The sequence below is a fragment of the Crocuta crocuta genome, unplaced genomic scaffold (genome assembly GCF_008692635.1).
Source record: "Crocuta crocuta isolate KB4526 unplaced genomic scaffold, BGI_CrCroc_1.0 scaffold113, whole genome shotgun sequence".
NCBI classification, from domain to species: Eukaryota; Metazoa; Chordata; class Mammalia; order Carnivora; family Hyaenidae; genus Crocuta; species Crocuta crocuta.
The window spans coordinates 380,230-389,359 of NW_027530368.1; the positions used below are offsets into that span (position 1 = coordinate 380,230).

At 45.6% G+C, this 9,130-nt stretch overlaps 1 protein-coding gene across 1 annotated transcript in view; it reads left to right on the forward strand.

Moving 5' to 3' along the window:
* The window catches only part of EVA1A (eva-1 homolog A, regulator of programmed cell death), a 59,739-nt gene that overhangs the window by 3,258 nt on the left and 47,351 nt on the right, over positions 1-9,130 (forward strand). The window lies entirely within an intron of this gene.

Sequence of the window (9,130 nt, forward strand, 5' to 3'; positions counted from 1 at the left end):
TTTTAGCTGCCTACATTTATTGAGGGGAATTGCATTTTTCTGTGGGGAGGGATGGTGTGGGGTGGTGAGGAGTTGAGGGGGAGTTATGGGGGTATGGTGATGGGGGAGGGGTGGCTTTGAGTTTCTGAGGGTGTGCATCTTGGCTGGAGGCTGAGTCCCTGAATAGGAAAGAAGAACAGGATCACTGGGGTGTTCATGAAGTGTGAGCTCCTGGACCCTGCTTTCCTACAGCACCCACACTGGGGGCTGCCAGAGGGGGGAGAGGGTATGTAGAAATAACTAAACATTAAGGGCTGTGGCCTTAAGAACACTTATGCCAAAAAGGTTCAAAGCCCAGGCCTCAGGAGACCCTGCCCCCTGGTCCCATGCAGGATTTGGACAGTAAGCCTGGATGTGGTAACAAGCATGGACAGAGTCCAGAGGCCCTCTTTGCATGCTCTTCACGGATGACGTCACCAGGGACCTTCTCCTGACCCTGAGGAGATAGCATGCCCCAAAGATGACTGAGATTACATTTCCCTATGGAGACAGTCAGAAGCTCAGAGCAAATTCAACTCAATTCAATGCAAGGAAGTAAGTGTGTGATGTCCCCTGCTCCCTAATCATGTAGTAGCACCTACTAAGTTCCAGGCCCTGGGCCACACTCTGCAGAACCAGCCCCCAGGTGAGGCAGCAGGGTGCAGAGCTCACAGTGTAGACATGTAGAGTGTCACTAATGCTGCAGACTCAGGAGCCTCTGCTCACTGTGGGGGCAGGGAAGCCTTCTCAGAATTGCTCACCTTTGTTCTGAGTCTTTAAAGATGAGCTGGAATTCCTCAGGGGAGGATGGGGGTGGCGCCGAGAACATTTTGTACAAAAGGTACAGAAGTGTGAAACAGCATTGACATGTTTGGGAGACTGTAAAGAGGCTGATGGGGTGAAGGCATGACAGGTAGTTACTGGATGAGTGGGAGAGGCAGGCGGGGGCCCACCTGAAGGGCTTGGCATCCCAGGCTAAGGAATCTAGACCATATCCTGTGAGAGGCGGGAGACCCCTGAAGGATTTTAGTGACAAGAACAGATGTGTTTGTTATGAAGCAAAGCCAGCTGAGGAAGGTCACAGAGGAGGAGGGATCACAAAGGCAGGAGGGATCTAGAGGATGGGGAAGTAAGGGCGTGCTGAGGGAAGCGGCCAAGAGTGGACAACACTGCAAAGAGGTCACCAGCACAAGTTTGGGAGCAGCAGCTGGATTTTGAAATTTGGGGGCTACTGGTGACTTGAATGAGGGCGGTTTCAGTGGAGTGCTGGGGACAGACCAGACTACAGTGGGTTGAGTACTGAATGGAGGTTACGAAAGTAATGATGGTAAACACACCCATTTGTTTGAGACTTTTGTCTATGAAAATAAATACAGTAAAACCTTGCTTTGCGAGCATAATTTGTCCCAGAAACATGCTTGTAATCCAAGGTACTTGTATATCAAAGCGAATTTCCCCATAAGAAGTAATGGAAACTCAGATGATTTGCTCCACAACCCCAAAATATTCATATAAAAATCATTATAATACTGTAATATAATATAAAATAATAAAGAAAATACAAAATATAAAGAAAAATAAAATTAACCTGCACTTACCTTTGAAAACCTTTGTGGCTGGTGTGAGGGAGACAAGAGAGAGGAGAGGTATCGTGCAGGACAACTTTCACTATCACTAATGGAATCACTGCTACCTCTTGTCTCAGTGGAATTTTCTTCTGCATGGAGGCCATTGTTTATGCTTGCCCGGATATTGACTACAGTATGGGATTAATAAACTCTTGTCATATACTGTACTTAATGTAACTGGCAATAAGGCAGCAGAGGAAAGGGCCTCTCTCTATCTGCAGGCAGCCTGACCTAGAATGAAGCAAACCATTTCTAAGCTTACTCTTAGATGGAAAAGCAAAGGACTGTCCCTAGGTTCTTTGAAGTGACAAAAAATACACCAGTGCCAGTTGAGGGCACTTTCCAATGTTCTGAAAGATCACTGATTTCTGACAAAGACCATGGTCTGAGATCAAGCATTGAGCATGGGTGGGAAATGGTCACACACAATTCCGCAGAGAGAGAGGAGAACCATTGGCTCAGTTGTGATCATGTGACATTTGGTGTCAAGTACTACTCGTATTGCAAGACATCACTCATTTATCAAGTTAAAATTTATTAGAAACGTTCGCTCATCTTGCAGAACACTCGCAGAACAAGTTACTCGCAATCCAAGGTTTTACCGACTTTAGAGAAGTATCAATAAATGGGTACATAATGTAGAAGTTTCATTTAACAATAATGTGGGTTTTTTATTTGAGAGAGAGAGAGAGAGAGAGAGAGAGAGAGAGAAAGTGGGTGAGGAATAGAAGGAGAGAGAGAGAATCTTAAGCAGGATCCACACTTAGCACAGAGCCCAACATGGGGCTCAATCCTGCAACCCTGGGATCATGACCAGAGCAGAAATCAAAAGTCAGATGCTCAACCCACTGAGCCACCCAGATGCCCCTATTAATATGTTTTAAATGATGGGGCAGTTTTAGGCATGTTCAGGGTTGAAGGGAAGGAGAGAGTGGGAAGATCAAGGACAAGGGAAGAGGAAGTAGAGTGAGGAAGGATGTTCTGACAAGCAGGGTTTTGAAGGGCGGTGAAGATCCCCCAACCTGACCAAACTTCCCACGTGCCCAGGGGCTTTAGGTCACACATCCACACACATCTGTGGCAGCTCTGTCACCCTGCACATCTCATTACAAGTAAACCCTGTGCTTCTGAGAAGTGCATTAAACCATTAGAAATGAAGCAAATGGGCCATAATGTAAATACATTAATCAAACTCACTAATGTAAAGAATTCCAAGTGTGGACTTTTAGGTGAAGCCAATGAATCAAGGCTTTCATTTATTATCTCCTCTTCTGTAAGGACCATAGTCTTAACTCCTTGTTCACACCCAGAGTAGATCCCAAACCCCATCAGCTGTGCACGGGCACAGAAGGCTGACTGGTTGCTGGCTGCACAGACCAGGTGAGTAATAGAAATCACTCCAGGTTAAGCCCTGGGTTAGTGCACTCTCTTTAAGGAAATGAATAGTTTGTTATGTTTTGCTGTCTGTGCTGTTAGCCCATGTATCTTTCAGACCAACTCGCTCTAATTTTTCTGATTTTATCAAGCTCACATCTTTCACGGTTATAGGAAACGAGTCTTGGGGGAGTTTGGGGGAGTTTGGAATCACTGCAGGCAGTCTTGTGAGGAAACACTGAAAGAGGCCACAGTGTCTAGTTCAGTGACACTGTTAGGTTGAACTACTTTAATTTAAAATTTATACTCTGCTTTAAGCTCTAGTACTTCTTATTCCTCCAAAAATATGACTTTTAATTTGCCACATATGAAGTGTAATTTTTTTAAATGTTTATTTATTTTTGAGAGAGAGAGAGAGAGAGAGAGGCAGAACACGAGCAGGGAAGGGGCAGAGAGAGAGAGGGCGACACAGAATCTGAAGCAGGCTCCAGGTGCTGAGCTCTCAGCACAGAGCCCAATGCAGGGCTGGAACTCACGAATCGTGAGATCATGACCTGAGCCAAAGTCAGACGCTTAACCAACTGAGCCACCCAGATGCCCCTAAAGTGTAATTTTTTAGAACTGTGTACTTATTTTGAGGAGGAGGGGCAGAGAAAAATGAGAGAAAGGATCCCAAGCAGGATCCTCGCTGTCAGCACAGAGCCCAGTGTGGGGCTCCAGCACACAAACGGGGAGGTCATGACCTCAGCGGAAATCAAGAGTTGGATGCTTAACCAACTGAGCCACCCAAGTGCCCCAGGGCGTAATTTTTAAAGAGGTCATGAGACTAAAATTATAGTAAGATGTTTCAGTTTTGTAATGAGCCCCTAGTATTTTCAATATAAAAGTAGAAAGAGATATTTATCTTTTGGATAACTTTTTAGGGTCATATATATTGTGGCTAAAAGATCTAACAACATTTTCTTAAAGGACAACTATTAGCAATTTCACTAGACATGCTTCACAGTACCATCTTTTCATTTTTTTTTTTAAATAATTGCAACCTCTTGCTTTTACAGTGGCTTGCTGTTGGTTAGAGAGAGTGTTTGTATGGACGATTTATTCAGGTTCCGTTCATGTTTATTTACCCCTGTTGGCCGAGATGAAGAAAGTAAAGGAGGTGTCAGCCTGGGCATGAGAATCTCCCTATGGAAAATGGAGGGGGAAAAAAAGATGCAAAGTTTATACTAAGCTATGTTTATGGTTTAACTGGTGGATATGTTTCAATGGCCACGAGCCATCACTAATCAGAGGTAATGTATTGGGCAGCATCAACTGGCTAGAGAAATATTTTCATTTTCTACTCTAGTACTCTGAGTCAGATATAGTGGTTGAGCCAAGAGTATTTAGATTTCCATTCTTCTGACTGGGGCCCATGACAGAAATAAAACCATGAGAGATAAGCCTCCACTTTGAAACAGAATAGAGAAGATGCTTAATTGTTGTTTGCTCCTCATTATCTCATCCCTTCTGGGCATGCAACCTTTTAAGAAAGGTGGGAGAGGTGATTAGCACACTGTGGGAGAGGGGGACTCATTTGTACGGCTTGTATTCCCTGGGCTTTTTCAGTCTATTAAAATTTCTTTGAACCAACCGACTGGTGTGCCCAGCACCCCCTCATATTCCTCTGTACAGGTAAAGCTTCACTTGCAGAAAAGGAAGAGAAAGCTTGGGCACATGGATGTTATAATTTGGTTGTCTACATCTGGAAAATAGAACTTCAGAGAGGACGTAGCCATCAACATTGATTTACTTGGTGATTAAAGGCATCCATTAGCACTTGTAAAAAGTTGGTGAAAGTTGGCCTGTTTAAGTGTGTGGCGCTGCATTCTCTGACCTTTGCTGTCTGGGAGGTGTTAGTGGCTAATATGATCAAATGAGCAGTTTCATTTCAGCAGGCCCTTGTGGAATGAGTGAATTTTAATGCCATCTGGTTAATGACAGAAATCCCAGAAATCCCTTTACTTTGCCAGGGAGCATAATGGCAAAAGTGAGACAGTGGGTTTAAAAAAAAAAAAAAAAGGAAAACAAAGAAAGAAAAATAAATTGTCCTGCTTCCCCAAACTAATATTTTAAACAAGTACACATTTTCTTTCCAAGCTCACTTTTGTAAGATGAATAAGATGAATAAACGTGAAATGACCATAGGGCAGAGCATTAAAAAAAAAAAAAATCCCAGCCTCTTGATTTTCCCGAAGTGACATCATTAATGGTGACACATTGGTGTCTCTGTCTGCACATCCATTAGCCTCTCATTGGGCCATGAGGCAATTTCCTTTGTCTTTCATTATTCGGCTTACATGACTGCCTTGCTCTGTCGCTCCTGGAGATCATTTACTACTTCTGGAATTCATAAGTGCTGGACTTTTGAAGGCTTCCTGTAAATAGCAGTGCCATCGGAGAAGGGGCAAGGATTCTGGTTTCAATCATTTGTACCTTCTTGGGCCAGAACCAGATTTCCTACGCTTGACCATGTGGGGATGACCTCACTCACTCAAGGCTGAGATAAATCTAAGGATTTTTGTCAGTTTGGCATTGTCTTCACATGCTTTGGACGAGGGAGCGATTTCAATATTTTCCTTTTCCTGACGACTTTTGGAAACCCTCCACTTCTAGACTGAGTTTCTTCTTACTGTTTTATAAACTTCTCATCTGTTAGGGCCTAGGTTTTGTTTCTGCGTTTCCTACAAAGTAGTTCTCAATCCTGATTGCATGTTTTGATTACCTGTAGAGGTTAAAAAAAAAAGTCCCACCCATAGAGATTCTGATTCAATTGGTCTGGTCTGACGTCCAGATTTGTTCTTACAAAACACTCCCCAAGTGAGGAGTGTCGGTTCCCTACGGTGTCTGGACAATTCCCTGTGAAGGGCAAGTGCAGGAAACGGCAGTTAACTGAACTGCACTGACAGGTAAATGGGCTGCACAGGGCTGGACGGTTTGCACTGAGGACATACCAGTTCATACTTCACTGCTGCAGCTCGTCATTTTGGGTAGAACCATAAGGGCCTGGAGGTCACACCTTAGTTCAGCTGGTAGCCTGGCTTTAATCCATTGTCTGCCTTTGGGTGTTGTGCCTTAGTTTTCCTATCAATAAAACGGGGTTAACTAAAGTCTGACGTCATATTTGTTTGAGGCAAAAGCCAGCAGTAAAAATTCGCCACCATAAACTTTTTGTAAAATGGTCACATTGCTGTCGTAGAAACACGGCTGGGAGTTTCGAAAGTGGAAGCAGCAGGGATGTGTCTGAGGCCCTGGTCAGCTAATCTGTGGGGCCCAGCGGTGATGCAGGCATATGGATCCTCCTATCTGATCCCGGCATCAAGATGTTGTTGCTGAAGGACTGTCACAGCCTCCCCTCACTGATGGTTAGAACTACCGCATCTCCTTTGTGCTAACTCAAGGGACCTTCCTATGAGTCGGATATGCGGATATGCCGTAGCCCAGGACGTCAGTGTGTGGGGAGGTGGAGCCCCGTTCTGAGCACCAGTGCCTTGGGGGCCCTGCACACCCTGCGGGGAGGACCAGGCCTGCTGGCAGCCACACCAGCAAGGGTCCTCATACTCCAGCCCAGCTCACAGGCCTGGACCTGGACCATGGAGTGGTTGCTTCAGATCCTGGTTTCCTGGGATATACCTTTTTCTCTTTCTAACTTCCCACCCCTGGCGGTACCTAGAGCGGCATGCTGCACCTGCACACATGGGCTCCCTCCTGCCCCTGCCCCTGCCCAGCCTGTCCTGTGGATCTCAACCCTGGCTTGTGCGCTCACCTCCCCCACCCCCTCTGCCCTCAGGCCAGTCCAACAGACCCTACAGGCCCAGGGGGAGCAGATCTGCAAGGCAGCCACTGCCCTGGTCGGCCACAGGGGCCTCATGCCCGTTCCTTACATCTGACCTAATGTCCAAATCGCTGTGTAATGTCATCCTTTCATGATGTCCTCCTAGAGATGGAAAATAAAAGATTTCCCCTTTTACGATAATTGTGCCATTAGGGAAATGCTGGATCTTCTCATCTTGGTATAAATAAGATGAGACCCCAATTACTTTCAATTTCTCTTAGTCTACAAGCTATGTCCCCTCATCACCTTTCAGGCTATGGGGTGTCAAGCCACACACAATACTTGAATATTTAAGGCAATCACAGACAGCTATTTTACAGCTGGGAACATAAAGCGCAGAGACTTTTCATGATATGTAACTGTACAAACGAACGGGACCTAAAGCGAGGACTCTCTTCCACGGAAGGGACAGGGTCGGGCGGGGATGGTGGTGGACGTGGGCAATGGTGGCAGTGGACTGTCCTTCCTAAGAAGCTTGGCTGCAGGGACAGAAGGATTTTCACGTTATGACATCTCAGTTTTCTCATTTATAAAAGAGGAAAACAAGAGTACTTAATCTGTCAGGATGCTGGGAGGATTAAAAGAAAGTTACGTGAAAAGGAAGGGCAATCGAGAGGCCGGCACACCTACAACACACGCACACCCACACGCTTCACCGAAGCCAGCAGTTTCAAACAGTCCTTTCCCAAGGCTTAGTCGTAGCCCACGGGGTCGTCTGAGACAGCTTCTGGGAGCACCTGTTTCTGGAGGACCCCGACACAGTCACCCCACAGCCATTCCCTCAAAGTTGGTCTCTAGGCAAAGATGTATATTCTGGAGAATGAGCCATAAGACTCCCCAAGAGGGCTCTTGAGCCTCCTGTGTCAAGCTGTACAGCCAGAGGCAGGGGCTGGCTTAGGTGGCAGCTCTCATCCCACTATATCTGTGGCTCCTAAAACCAGCTGGAATGCAGGGGCTCAACAATGACCTTCATTCTAATGAAATGAGGTGATCCTAAGCAGAGTATTTAGTCCAATGCCCTGTGTGCCCTAACTATTCAACAAATGTAAGTAGTTCTCACAGCTGTAGTTGTACATTCAAAGCTAGGTTCATGGGTCAGAGTATTTCCAAATGTCCTTCATCCAGGTTTAGGGGGCAACAAATGCATAGGCTCTGGATTAGGGCCAGGCTATGGTAAGCCTATGCCATCTATTGGCATTAGTGTATTTAATTATTTATTTGTATGTCTAGCACATGTTTATTGATACCAGTCATGTGTGTAGCCCTGTGCTCAGCACACAGTCCTTTGATCCCTCATGAACATGCATGGCCGTGCACGGGGCTGGCACACATATTACCCCAGGAAAACCCGCTTCTTAACACCACCTCTCCATCTGCCTGACGGTAAAGCTGGAGAGTTAGGGGTATCTCTGATCATGGCACCTTACAGGCCAGGGCATGAAATGTGGAGTTAGTCAGGCATGTATTTTACAGATAAGGAGACTGGGGCCTGAGAGGGGAGTACTGCCCAAGTTCAGAGAGTAATTTAGCAGCCATCTGAGGCTAGAATTGCTTTCCTGACGAATTTAAGAAACAGGGGTCCTTTCAAGCAGACCAGTTACCTCTGTGTGGGAACGAGATAATTAGTCTTTACATTTTCATTTAGACATGGGTGTTCTTTTCTTTTCTGAAGAGGTGCATTTCAAGATTAAATGAAGTAAGTAGCTCTTGAATAAGTCTAGAACAGTGGTCCTCAATCCTGACTGTATTAGATCATCTGGAAAGCATTTCAAAAATACTTATGTGGGAGTCCCACTCCAAACCAATTAAATAAGCATTTAAGGGAGTGGAGCAGGGGCCTCATAGTTTTTAAAGCTCTCCAGGTGTTTCTAATATACAGTAGGGGCTTCATAGTCTAATATGCAGTGACTCTAGTACACAGTCAGTGGTCTTAGAGAGCAGTGCTTCTAAAATTGTAGTACACATGTGATTCTCTGGAGATCTTGCTAAAATGCAGATTCTGATTCAGTAGGTCAAGTGGGATGGGAAGGTCCCTATTTCTAGGAAGCTCCCAATTGATGTTAAATACTACCAGCCTCGGGAACACACTTGGGTAGCAGCTCTAGAAGGCACCCTGGCTTCTGTTCATCCACTGGTCACTGGTTACTCCAGCCTGAAGTCTGGAAGTTCCTTCTTCCCCTTCTTTGTCTCCTCACCTGCCCCAGCAGCTCTTGGTCCCCAGGTCTTGTCAATTCCA